Here is a 13,160-nt window from a genome sequence, read left to right on the forward strand (position 1 = left end):
CTGGCTTTCCAAGGCCGTCTCCTATTATTCTCCATAGCGTTCCTCTGTTCCAGACAAGTCTGTGGTCTCAAGAGCTCTGAATAAACCTGAATGTTTCCATCCTATCTGCTCTGGCTCTGAGCCACTGCGACTGCCAGGAAGCTGCCCCTGGTCCCCTACACCACCCCGTGGCAGTCAACTTCCAGTTTAAAGCCCAGCTAATCCAGAAGCCCTCACCAGTACCTACACCTAACAATGGCCACTCCTTTCCATGGTGGCAAACTCAATAGCCGTATCCTTGGTCTCAGGGGCCTTTGGCAATCTATGTATTTAAAACTTCCAATCATTCCCCCAAGAGTGCTTTTTTAAAAAAAACATAATTGTCATTGTGCAATAATTCAACAATGTATCATAGACGTTTTCTCTCACTGTCTCAGTCTTCAGAGGGTGTTACTGATGCCTTGGGACTCTGCTAATTCTTCCCCTGTTATTTTTTATTTTTATTTCTTTTGGCTGTGTTGGGTCTTTGCTGCTGTGCATAGGCTTTCTCTAGTTGCAGCGAGCGGGGACTACTCTGTTGCAGTGCACGTGCTTCTCAATGCGGTGGCTTCTCTTGTTGCAGAGCATGGGCTCCAGGCACATGGGCTTCAGTAGTTGTGGCGCGCGTGCTCAGTAGTTGTGGCTTGCGGGCTCTAGAGCACAGGCTCAGTAGTTGTGGCACATGGGCTTAGTTGCTCTGCAGCATGTGGGATCTTCCCTGACCAGGGCTCAAACCCATGTCCCCTGCATTGGCAGGTGGATTCTTAACCACTGTGCACCAGGGAAGTCCCTTCCCCTGTTATTGTTGGGCAATTGTTTAGTCTTTCAATATCATAACTATCTCAGTACATATGACTTTTTGAATATTTTACATTATTTTCCTAGTGAACTCAGATGCATTGTTATTGTAAGACATAAACTTTTTGTGGCGTCTTGTAGTTCGGCAACACTTGCACGTATCTCTAGCTGACTCGCGTGCGTCCACCTCTAACGGGTGTCCCAGACCTCCTTCTCTGTGCCTTCAGCCTCCACGTACTCCCCCTGCCACCCTTACACTCAGAAGATGGCCTTGTCTAAGGCACTGCATGACTTTGCCTCCAAGGTCCCGGCCTCTCCAACTATTGCCTGATTCAGTTGTTCTCAAACTCCAGGTGCATTGAATTGCCTGGAGGGCTTATTAAAACACAGATTGCTGCCCCCTTCCTTGAGTTTCTGACACAGTAGGTCTGGGGTAGAGCTGGAGAGCTGCATTTCTAACAAACTGCTGTGGTACTGAGGCTGCTGGACTGGGGCCCACACTTGGTGAACTCGTGCTCTAATTCTTTCCTCAGATATCAGGGGAAATAGGTTAGCTTCTCTAGCTTGTATCCACCCCACTACCTGTCCTCTGAACCTCCTTCCCATCTTCTCCAGGACTGAACTCCTACTCCTAATCTGTTTTTTTCTAGTGTCTTCAATCTGCACCATTGAAACTTCCCTTACTCCATCCTTCAAGCCCCCTCCCATCACTGCTATTTTATTTTATTTTATTATTTTTTTAACATCTTTATTGGAGTATAATTGCTTTACAATGGTGTGCTGGTTTCTGCTTTATAACAAAGTGAATCAGCTATACATATACATATACATATATCCCCATATCCCCTCCCTCTTGCGTCTCCCTCCCTCAGGGACACGGGTTCGTGCCCCAGTCCGGGAAGATCCCACATGCCGCGGAGCAGCTGGACCCGTGAGCCATGGCTGCTGAGCCTGTGCATCCGGAGCCTGTGCTCCACAACGGGAGAGGCCACAACAGTGAGAGGCCCGCGTACCGCAAAAAAAAAAAAAAGGTGACCATATGCATCACTGCTATTTTAGTAATAACCTTTCTCCTACCAACATTACCCAGTTCTAACTAACAAGCCAAATGTCTTTCCTCCTGCTGCAAATTTTTCTGAGCTTGAACTTGATCTTCACTTGCTGCTTCTACTTCTTACCCACGTATTTCCTTTTTAATTCCCGGAAATTTCCCAAGCTCCACTACTGAAACTCTCTGGAAAATTTAAAATTACCCTCTTCCCAAATCCAGTGGCCTTTCTTCATTATGTAATAATAGCAGTTAACGTTGATTGACTTTTAACTGTACTCCAGGCATTGTGCTAAGCACTGCCTATATATAATATATATATAGAATCTCATATGAAGATTGTCCTTATATCAATTCTATGTAGAAGGTATTATTTCAGATTTTAAGAAGCTAGGGCTCATAGAGGTTAAATAATTTGCCTAAAAGCTGAAGCGAAGGAACCAGAATCAGACCCAGCTCTAATTCTACATCCCATGCCTTTAAACACGACTTGGAACATATATACCTAAGCACCTATTAAAATGCCAATTCCTGGCTCCAGAGACAGAGGTTCCAAACCAGGTGTGGCTGAGGCCTAGGAGTCTGAATTCTTAATAACCCCCCACGTGGTTCTGAGGTGGGTATTCCCAGAGGCACATACATTCTGAGAAACGGTCCCTCTGTATTGACATAATGGGCCACTTCCTTTCTTTAAACACTTCCCTCGGTTGCTATGATACAACATTTTTCTCTGGCTCTGTGGGCTCTCCTAGTCTGCTGTTCTCAATCTCCTGCTTCCTCTCCTACCCAGATCAATGCCTCAAACTCTGCCCTCTGCCTTCTCCTTCCTCTCCTGCCTGTCCCTAGGAGCCCGTTCACTTGCAGTGCTCCAACTTGGGCAGATGGTTCCCAACCTTGCCCTTCGTGTGCCAGCATCCTGGTGAGAGTCATGGAGCAGCACGACATGATTTTGGAACAGTGATGACCTATTGCCCAGACCCTGGACAAAAAGGTGAGGCAGGTGCCATTGATCCTGGTGCCGCATTGCCCCACACCACCCTTGGACTTTCCTCTTGCCTGGAAGATCCCTGTGTTTTGCAACTTTCTGATCAAATCAGTTCAGCAAAAGAGCTGATTATTTTACACAGTCACAGTAATGTGTTAATTCTCCCACTCATTTGCATTGTTAAAGCCGTTTCTCTCTTTTTCTGGGTTCAACTGTTGTTTGCATGTTGACATTTCAGGCTTCACTTAGCAGGTAGGGGGTATTTAGAGGAAAACTGGGACCAAAGAGGAAGGAGGGTGAGTTGGTTTGGGAGGGCTCCTTCTCTTCCCCTTGAAAATTTTTGAACCTGAGACTCAAAGGCAGCTGGGAGGGCAGGCTTTGGCCTTTCTGGCCTCCTGCACACCAGGGCAGCGGTAGACAGTAATAGCGGCTGCTGCAGACCTGTCCTAAAAGTGTGGAGGGTGAGGACAGACTGCAGAGCAGCTACTTGGCTGGCTTCCTGCCACACTCCACACTCGGAATGGCTGGCTTCTCTTCATCTTTCAAGTATCAGCTTCAATGTTCTCCTCCGAGAGATCAGTCCTGACCACCCCGCTTACGTAGGCCCCTCTGGGTGATTCTCTGTGATGGCAGCTGTTTTCCTTCATTGTATTTTTCACAGTTTGTAATTATCCTACTTGTTTATTCATTTGTTCTTCCTGTCCCTGTTTGGACAGTAAAGCTCAAGAGGACGGAGACTATTCAGCCTTGTTCCCCGCTGTGCTTGTAGCATAATGCTGGCTCACAGTAAATATTCAGTGTTTGTAGCAGGAGTGGCTGGATAGCTACACCTCCGCCACCTGGCCCTTAATGACTAGTCCTTGAACTGAACTAACTGCCCCCCGCAGCTATCCCAGTGCTGAAAGACTGGAGGCAGTTGGAGAGCAGCTTGTTCACCTCACTGCTGGGATAATGCTGGGAGTGGCCTGGGGTGGCATCGGGAAAATTTATGGAAGACTTTGAAAAAGGAAAATGGATTACTAGGTATCCTGTCTAGCACCCAATCAAGTTATGAGACTTTCATTGTCTTTGAGCTATTTTATACAACTTTTTAAGTTGTATAAAACTGATAGCAATACAAATGAGTCATGTCAATAGGGACGCAAATGAATTTTGTCTAGTGGAGGTGCAATTGATTATTGCCCTGTGGGTACTGATCAGTTTTGCATCCATTTGTAAATTCATATTAACTTTCCTGATTGCCTATATATGTGTGTTCTCTAAATTCTCCTTTGAACTGGGGGGTAACATCTTGCTGCTTGCCTCATGAATTAGGTAAGTAAAAATCTCTGATGTGCAGTAATTTTATATGTGTACAAGAGTCATGATTTTAGCCTTTTAAAAAAATTATCTTTTTAAATTGGATTTTATCAAAATCAAGAACTTTTGTGCATCAAAAAATACTATCAAGAAAGTGAAAAGACAACTTATAGGATGGAGAAAATATTTGCAAATTGTTTATCTGAAAAGAGATGAATATCTGGAATCTATAAAGAATTAAAACTCAACAACAAAAAAACAAAAAACCCAATTCAAAAGTAGGCAAAGGACTTAAATAGACAGTTCTCCAAAGAAGGTATTAAATGGTGAATAAGCACATGAAAAGATGCTCAATATCATGAGTCATTAGGAAAATCAAATCAAAACTACAATGAGATACCACTTCACACCAATTAGGATGGCTATAAAAAGAGAAAAGAAAAACGGGGGGAAAATAATGTGTTGGTGAGGATGTGGAGAAGGTAGGAATATTAAATGGTAGCTGTGTGGAAAACAGATTGGTGGTTTCTCAAAGGTTAAGCAGAGAACTCCCATATGACCCAATAATTCTACTCCTAGGAATATATCAAAAGAATTGAAAGCAGGAGACTCGAACAGATATTTGTATACCAGTGTTCATAGCATTATTACTCACAGTAGCCAAAAGGTAAAAATGACCCATGTCTGTCAACAGATGAATGGATAAACAAAATGTGATATAGATAGATAGATAGATAGCTATGATGAATATTATTAAGCCATTAAAAAGATATAAACTGGGGGCACATAAGCATGTAGATGGTCCTCTGAGCCATGGGAATGGCTGATAGAGTAGGGAGAGAAGAACACCCAGCCCCAACCCTGCAGAACATCAGAGCCTATGAAGGCATAGGCTGAAGATGAGGAAAAACTTGAGTGTGGTATCATGGAAGACAAGACAGACTAGAGACCTTACTCCTGACGTCTAGCGTCTCATTGCCAAGTGACTTGGGGTCACTTCAGTGGCTGCTTAATTCTTGTCCTGTGAGAGGGCATCATTCACCAGATAATAATTCTGTTCATAAACAATATTTTATTTTTATTATTTTTTTTTTTTTTGCGGTACGCGGGCCTCTCACTGTTGTGGCCTCTCCCATTGCGGAGCACAGGCTCCGGACGCACAGGCTCAGCGGCCATGGCTCACGGGCCCAGCCGCTCCGCGCCATGTGGGATCTTCCCGGACTGGGGCACGAACCCGCGTCCCCTGCATCGGCAGGCGGACTCTCAACCACTGCGCCACCAGGGAAGCCCCATAAACAATATTTTAAACAGCACAATTTATTGTCAGAAATTGTGCAAAATATTTAATATAGGATGCATAAGGACATGATCAAACAAAAAACAAATCTTGACTTAGCTGGGAGAGACGTTTTTCAAAAAAATTTTGCAAGGGTGGGTAGAGGGACTATTGTGATAAGGAAGGAGGGAGGACAATTGCAACAGGGAGAACCTGCAGGGGTCTCCAGGGTCATGCAAATACAGGGTTTTTTGGCTTGCTTTTTGGTCTTATTTTAATAGAGAGGCACGAACAGGGCTGGAAAGAACCAAATGTGGGAAATTTGAATGAAAGGGTGGCACGATCAGACTGTAGATCAGAGAATATTTTATGCTGAGCCCAGTCTGTTCTCTGTATGCTGGCTCAGGCTGATGGTGGGCCAAAGTTCAGGGGCTTGGAGGGAGGAAAGCAGCTCAACCGAAGTTTGGTTTACAAGCATTTCGATCCAGTTGATCAGTGGGGATGAGCGGTTTAGTTCATCATTTATGAGGCAAAGAATGGGAATTTGCGGGGGTCTATGTGTAGCTTTGTCATAGGTTAAACAGGGGGCACCTGAGGCTTATTTAAGTCATATGGGAAAGAGTGGTTCTTTGCAATAAGCTCTCTTCCAGATCACAAAATCTGGGAAATTCCTTTAATTGGCCCTGTTTTCCAGGAGCAAAGGGCTCAGGCAAAATTCAGCATTGTCACTGTGTGCTGGGATGTGAGTTCCATGTCGGGGTGACACCCTGGGTCTCTCAGTTGGCATAGATATTCCTCTCCAGGGACTTACAGATTACCCCTTGCTGTGAGCCCCCTTTCCCGAGTGTTTATTTAAGTCTTTTGATTCCTTCCTTGAATGAGTGTCCATGCCTGACTTACCAGGAACCTGTCTTATTCTCAAGAATGCATCCAAAACAGGCTCAGAACCTCTGCTTGCAAACCACCACCGCGGAAGTGCAGTCCTGAGGTCGAAGGATTACCCCTTGGAAATCTGCATCCCATGGGCTGAATTCAGCTCACAGAAGCGCTTTGGCCCAAAGGGTGTTTTGCTTTGATTTTCAAACTTGAATTGGATGCCAATATTAAAAATCAGAATATTGAATCTAAAAATCCAGATTGCCACCTTCTCTAGAAAAATGGATTGCTCTAGCAATCCTGGCCTACATTTCTATTGTATGCCTCCTATACTATTGAACAAAATTCCTGACAATAAAGTATGCTATTGAGAAAGTTCCATCTATGGATCCCAGTATTACTTTGGGTGCTGTTGCTTTTATATGGCCCTCCATCTCCTGTTTACCACTGTTCCTCAGAGCCTATTCAGTCATTTAGCTTATCCCTCTGTGTTTAAGTGTTTCCATTTCCAACTATCAGTTATCACCTTCAGTATCAGAACAGCTAGTCAAAGAGGCTTTAGTTTCAGAGAATATGTTAATTAAGGGATCATTGAGGAAAATTGCTTACTATTTACATCTGGTTGCCTGACCCCATAATAATATGTATCCTTAAATACACAACAGACCTACTTCACTGGACGTTTCACTTGACTATACAACACACTCTCTACACAGTTAATTCGTGTTCACAAACTGTGAAGTCGTGTGATATGTATTCTTATGAAACCTTGTACATATGTAATTAAATTTGACTTTCTCCTGGTAATCTGTCTCACGTCAATTTAATTCTTAGACCAGCCAGAAGAACTTAGAAAGATAGAGGTTTTCTTTCCTCCTCTATAGCCTCAATGGGGGGAATTATGTCTTTTCCATGATTATAGGCCCAGCCAGCCCTGGAAGAAGGATCCAGAGTTACAGCAGCCAACATCTTTCATTATTATAATGTCTCCCTACTTTGCAGTTTCCTGAATGAGGCCTGAAATCTTGATACCCACAGATATTATATGACAAAAAATAAGTGCATCAGTTTTCCGGTGACATTTAGAAGTAGATGGTCTCTGCTTCTCATCTCATTGACCTGGTAAGTGTCTCCCTATCTCTTAATCACAAGGCTCCTTCTCCACCACTGCCTCAGAGAGGCGTTTTATAGACATCCTGTCTCTGATCTCGCCTCCTGGGAGCAGGCCTAGAAATGACAGTCAATTCATTTGGCTAACTGGTATATTGCTCTCTACTTTGCTTCTCAACGTCCATCCAACCACAGTGTTCGTGCTCTGGCTGCCTCTTCCAGGCACTTACACAAGCGAGTGACCAACCGCTGACCAGATCACAAAAGAAAACAATTAGATTGTGTCTCTGTTCACGGGCTGAGCTGTACTACAGAGGTTGTGGAGCTGCCTTCTGCCAGATCCTGGCTTATAAATGTGCAGGAAGTAGAGCTGACCGTGCCAAGTGTTCGAGGCCTGGGCAATGTCAGTCCTTTGGGTGCTGACTAGGGTCTTTCTCAGCACTTACAGAGCCCCCGTCTGCCTCCATCCTGGTGCCTACAGGAAATTTGTCTTTGGCTATGCAAGCATTTATGTGGCATGAATTCTGAGACCCCAGGAAATCCCACCTATCTACTCCCTAACTTATTCTGCCATGCCTGAAATCGCTTTAATCACCAACACTTCCATTGATCAATTAGAGTCAAAGTTATAAAAACTCTAGGAACCGTTAAATTTTGTGAAATGTAAATTCTTTATTGAAGCACAGCATACATACATAAAAGTACACAAATCATAGGTAGAAATGAACCACTCATGTAGTGAATGCCAGGGTCAAGAAGCATTTCCCCAGAAGCCCCGTCCCGCCACGGCCTCGTGCCCCCTTCCAGTCACCTCCTCTATACCCACCAGGGAAATCATTATCCTGACTTGTCACAGATAGATTACTTTTCCTGTTGTCTTTTATATGAATAGGACTGTGTCATATGTATTCTTTTGCATATACAATGCTTCTTTTGTTCAGCCTTACATTGATGAGATTCATCTGTGCTAATGCATGTAGTTGTGGTGTGTCTGTTTTTATTGCTGTATAGTATTCCATTGTGTGAATAAGTCGTAATTTATTTAACTATTCTAATGCTGCTGAACATTTGGGTTGCTTCCAGTTTTTGAACTATAAATAGTGCTAGTGCTTTCTAATTCAGGTCTTTTGATGAATATATGTTCACTTTTCTGTTGAAGGTATTCTGAGGAGTGGAATATATGAGACATAGAATATACCCACATTCAGCATTAGCAGATACTACTGAACACCTTTTTCAAGGTGATTGTACCAACTTACACTCCCATCAACAGTATATAATAGTCATAGTCATACGACATCTCCATTAGCACTAAGTCTGTCTTTTCCAGTTAGCCATTCTCGTAGGTGTGTAATGGTGGGCATTGTGTTCTTAATTTTCATTTCTGGTAACTAGTGAAGACAAGCCCTTTGTTTTATGTGCATTGGCTATTTGGACATCTTTTTTGTGAACTGCCTATTCAAGTCTTTAGCGAATTTTTCTATTGGGTTTCTGCCTTTTACTTATTTTTAAAGTTCTTCATATAATCTGACAATTTGATAAATGTGTCTACTGTAATATTTTCTCCCACTCTGTGACTTAAATTTTTTTCTTTTTTTTTGGCCACGATGCATGGCATGTGGGATCTTAGTTCCCTGACCGGGCATCGAACCCCTGTCCCCTGCAGTGGAAGCATGGAGTCCTAACCACTGGACCACCAGGGAATTCCCCTTAACTTTTCATTTTTTAATAAAGTCTTTTAAATGAACCGAAGTCGGTAATTTATTTTTGTCCTTTATGGTTAGCCTTTTGTGTGTCCTATCTAAGAGAATTTCTCCTGCCCTAATGAAGAGATCATGGAATATCATGAAGAGGTTTTCCTGTGTTTTCTTTGAAGGTGACTAATATGTATGGTGTGAATCAAGTTAGGAATTGAGGTTTTTTGTTTTTTTTTAACCGTAATATTAAATTGGCTCAGAACTATTTATTGAAAAGTCCATACTTAAACCTATGCCATTAATCATAGGATTATATAAGTGTGGATCTGTTTCTAGGCCATACTCAAGAAGAAGTTAATTTTTAAACTAAATCACAAGAATTTCCTCAAGAAATGCTACTTTCCTCAAGTAGCATTTATTATATTCTTATTATGAACTATGCATCATTCTAGGCATTTTAGCTGCATTGTTTCATTTTAAACCTCATAACCCACTATGAGATAGTTATTACTATTATCTCCATTTTATAGTTGAGGAAATAAAGACTTACTCAATTAAAATCGTGCCCATGATCTCCTAGCTAGTAAGTGACAGAGACCTAACTTGATTGTGGGTCAGGCTGATTTTGAAGTGGAGTTCTTTATTATGCTGTTTCCCAGAGCAGCATTTTTTTTCTGGGGGTGGGGGGAAGGGTGGCAGGGAATAAGGGTGTGTGTGTGAGAGGAGGGTGATGGCGTGGAGTGGGGACCAACTTCCCTCACCCCCACCACATATCTATCGTAGTGTTTTGTTGCTTTATTTGAGTTATATAACATTGGTGTCCATGTAAATTTTCATATTCATTAAAATAGAACATTTTATAGATTGGGAACCATAGGTTCATGCCATTTACCAGGCACTTCATATATGATAGAATATTTTATTGTTTTTTTTCTACACATTCGTTCTTTCTTACTAGTCAGCCTTTGAGAGTAAGGAGTGACTTTTAGATATTTGTAACCCTGATGATTATGACAGTTCTCTGTCCAGAGCAGGCCCCTAATAAGTATTTGCAGTTTTTATAGTTGTTGAGCTGTAATTGCTAACTTGATATTTCCTGATCAGGTAGGTTGTCTATCCTGTATTAATTGTTCTTAGTTCAGATCATGTGATCTATCCCTAACATATATTTTCTATTTTCTCTCTTTCAATAACTGCTGCCTCAAAGGGAGAAATGCAGATCTTTGGCTGAATGATCTGGTAGCAACAGATCTGAAATTCTTAAAGTGTTAGAACCAGAAGCTATTTCTTACACAGTTGATGAGTTAAAAAGAGAGAGAGAAAGAAAGAATTTGGGGCTTCCCGGTGGCACAGTGGTTAAGAATCTGCCTGCCAATGCCAGGGGACACGGGTTCAAGCCCTTGCCCGGGAAGATCCCACATGCCGCGGAGCAACGAAGCCCGTGCGCCACAACTACTGAGCCTGCGCTCTTGAGCCCGCGAACCACAACTACTGAGCCCGTGTGCCACAACTACTGAAGCCCACGTGCCTAGAGCCCGTGCTCCGCAACAAGAGAAGCCACTGCAATGAGAAGTCCGTGCACCGCAAGGAAGAGTAGCCCCTGCTAGCCTCAACTGGAGAAAGCCCGCACGCAGCAAACGAAGACTCAATGCAGCCAAAAATAAAAACAAATATGTAAATTTAAAAAGAAAGAATTTGACAGAGAGAGAGCCACAGAGAGAAAACAGGGTCTTGTAGAGAATCAAGTATTCCCAGTTTCTAGACCCTCACCAGGCCTGTGGCTCTGAGTTCTGTGCTTCTATTTTTTACGTGCAAAATGGGGCTAATAACACTGCATGCAGCACAGGCTTGTTGTAAGAGGAAAATGAAACAACAGACAAAATATATTAAGAATGGTAGAAAATGCTGTTAAAGGTCACATATTGGTAGAAAGGAAATGAATACCAGGTACAAGTGTGTTTGGTTTTATCAATAATAAATAAAAGAACAGAATAGATATTTTAGATATTTACTAAAAAAGGAACCGCTTGACAAAATAATTCAATATAGTATAATGTTAAATCGTGAGGCTTCCTACTGCTTTAAATATTTTAATAAACGTTTTTACTGAAGTTTAATCTGATTGCATTTTGAAATAATTGAATTTACAATAATTTAACTTACAGATTTTTAAAGATCATATTTACTGCATTGGGTAAAGCAGGTTGTATCTGTAATTTACTGTCAGGGATAGAAGGAGGGCTTGAACTGGTATATATTGTTATCTACTGTTTGGTGCAAAAGATGTAAAATGAATGTTACATGCTAAGGTTTTCACTAAAATGAGCACGCTGTGAAAGTCAGTGGCGTGCCAGTTCAATTCAACAAATATTTAATTAGCGCTTTTGATTTCCAGGGAACCGTGTTGGGTACCGAGGAGGAAGCAAAGATGAATAGCATCAGCCGGAGGGAGACACGACACGAACCCAGTAACTAGGCTGTAAAGCAGAATGGGGCACCCTAATTTAGAAAAGGTAAAACACAGGGAGAACCCGGCAGAGCTTAAAATAATTTAACTTTTCCTGCCTGCATTTTTTTCTTTCCTTCTTTCTTTTTCTTTTCTTTCTTTCTTCCTTTTTTTTTTTTTTTAGTAACTATTGTGGATCTCTTTTCACCTGTGCCAAGTCACTTGTCTGCAGAGGATTCGCGACCCTGTGAAATCGCTCCTATTGCCTCTCCTCGCATCTTCGATGAGCTCCTCTGCCACCAGCACTGCATTTGGAATGGCATCTACTGTGTGGGTGGTGAAGCGATGGAAAGCTATTTCTGTTCTAATTATGAGAACTGTTTTATTGGGAGGAGTGGGGCAGAGGGAGGAGAGGCAGATCGGAGACTGAGACGCTCACCAAAGGTTGCTCCGAGGAGGCGTTTCTAAGGTTACTAGAAAGAGGACGGCAAGTGATATCCAGGCAGGGTTTTTTCTAAAACGAAATAAAATTTCAAACGAGGGGCGTGGGCTTAGTATGAGCTGTGCCACACGAGATTAAATGTTGGGCTTCCCAGAGGGTAATGGAAGAAGGCCCAGGAAAAAACCGAGCGAGGCGACTTCGGTAAAGCTGGGAGCCTCCACCTTCCCTTCCGGCCCTGTTCTCCCGCGGCCTTTGTTTCCCGGGGCTGTTTTGGCTGTAACTCAAAGTCGGCGCGCCCGGGAACGGTGTCATTTAAGTGAGACGCGCGGCCGAGCCGGACCGGAAGCAGCGCCCAGCTGGGACCCGTAGGGAGAGGCGGGGAGCGGGCGGCGGCGGCGGCCGTTGTGGCTCTGGCAGTGGCGGTGACTGTGGTGAGGCTACGCAGCCGGAGCGACGGGTTTGGTGCCGCAGCAGCTCGCTCAGGCCGTGGGTCGTCGCTGCAGACGCGGGCAGAGGAGGGAACAACGACTCAGCGGGAGCACTTGGCAGAGGAGGGGAAGGGGTGTGTGAGAAAGGCCATGAGTGCTTGGGGTCGGGGAGAAAGATCTCGAAACTTGTTTCTCATGTGCTACTAGTTGATTTTTTTTTTTTTTTTTTTTTATGGCAGATTCAGAAGACACCCCGCGTCTCCCTTCTCGAATTTCTCTTGGTTCTTGTCAGTTGATTCGTAGCCTGAAGTGAGTGAGAACTTTTTAATGCAACTACTGAATTCAGATGGGTATGGGATGGACGAGAAAAAAACGAGACGGGGGGAACAAGGGTAGGAGGTGGTGCCCCAGGGTGTAGGAACATCATGAGGGTAATAGTAGTTAAAATTGAGAGGGTTGTACTGTACCAGACGTTGTTCTAAAACCCTTTATATGCGGTAACTCATTTAATGCCCAGTTCTGTGAGACCGGTACTTTCTTTCATTAGCCTCCCTTTATGGAGGGGGAAACAGGCTCCTAGAGGTTAAGGAGCATGCCCAAAGAAAGACATGAAACGTGCAGAGCCAGGGTTTGCATTCTGTCAGACTGACTCCAGAACTTATCTCTAAGCTCCCCACAGTGGTTGTCCCCCATCAGAATGTGAAGAAAGTGAGGACATAAGACGATGTGAGAGGCTG

The 13,160-nt window shown here is 43.3% G+C and overlaps 1 protein-coding gene across 2 annotated transcripts in view; it reads left to right on the top strand.

Moving 5' to 3' along the window:
• The first annotated feature begins 12,341 nt into the window (after nt 1–12,341).
• Nucleotides 12,342–13,160, top strand: part of LOC112396025 (protein FRA10AC1) — a 39,455-nt gene continuing 38,636 nt past the window's right edge. Inside the window, exons 1-2 of one of the 2 annotated variants that reach the window (XM_024739496.1) lie at nt 12,342–12,426; nt 12,663–12,732. The gene's annotated coding sequence lies outside the window, so the exon portion shown is untranslated. Of the gene's footprint in view, nt 12,558–12,662; nt 12,733–13,160 lie in introns of both variants that reach the window. The other variant, XM_024739495.1, reaches the window with a different exon arrangement.

This window comes from Neophocaena asiaeorientalis, unplaced genomic scaffold (genome assembly GCF_003031525.2).
Source record: "Neophocaena asiaeorientalis asiaeorientalis breed wild unplaced genomic scaffold, Neophocaena_asiaeorientalis_V1.1 scaffold597, whole genome shotgun sequence".
NCBI lineage: Eukaryota > Metazoa > Chordata > Mammalia > Artiodactyla > Phocoenidae > Neophocaena > Neophocaena asiaeorientalis.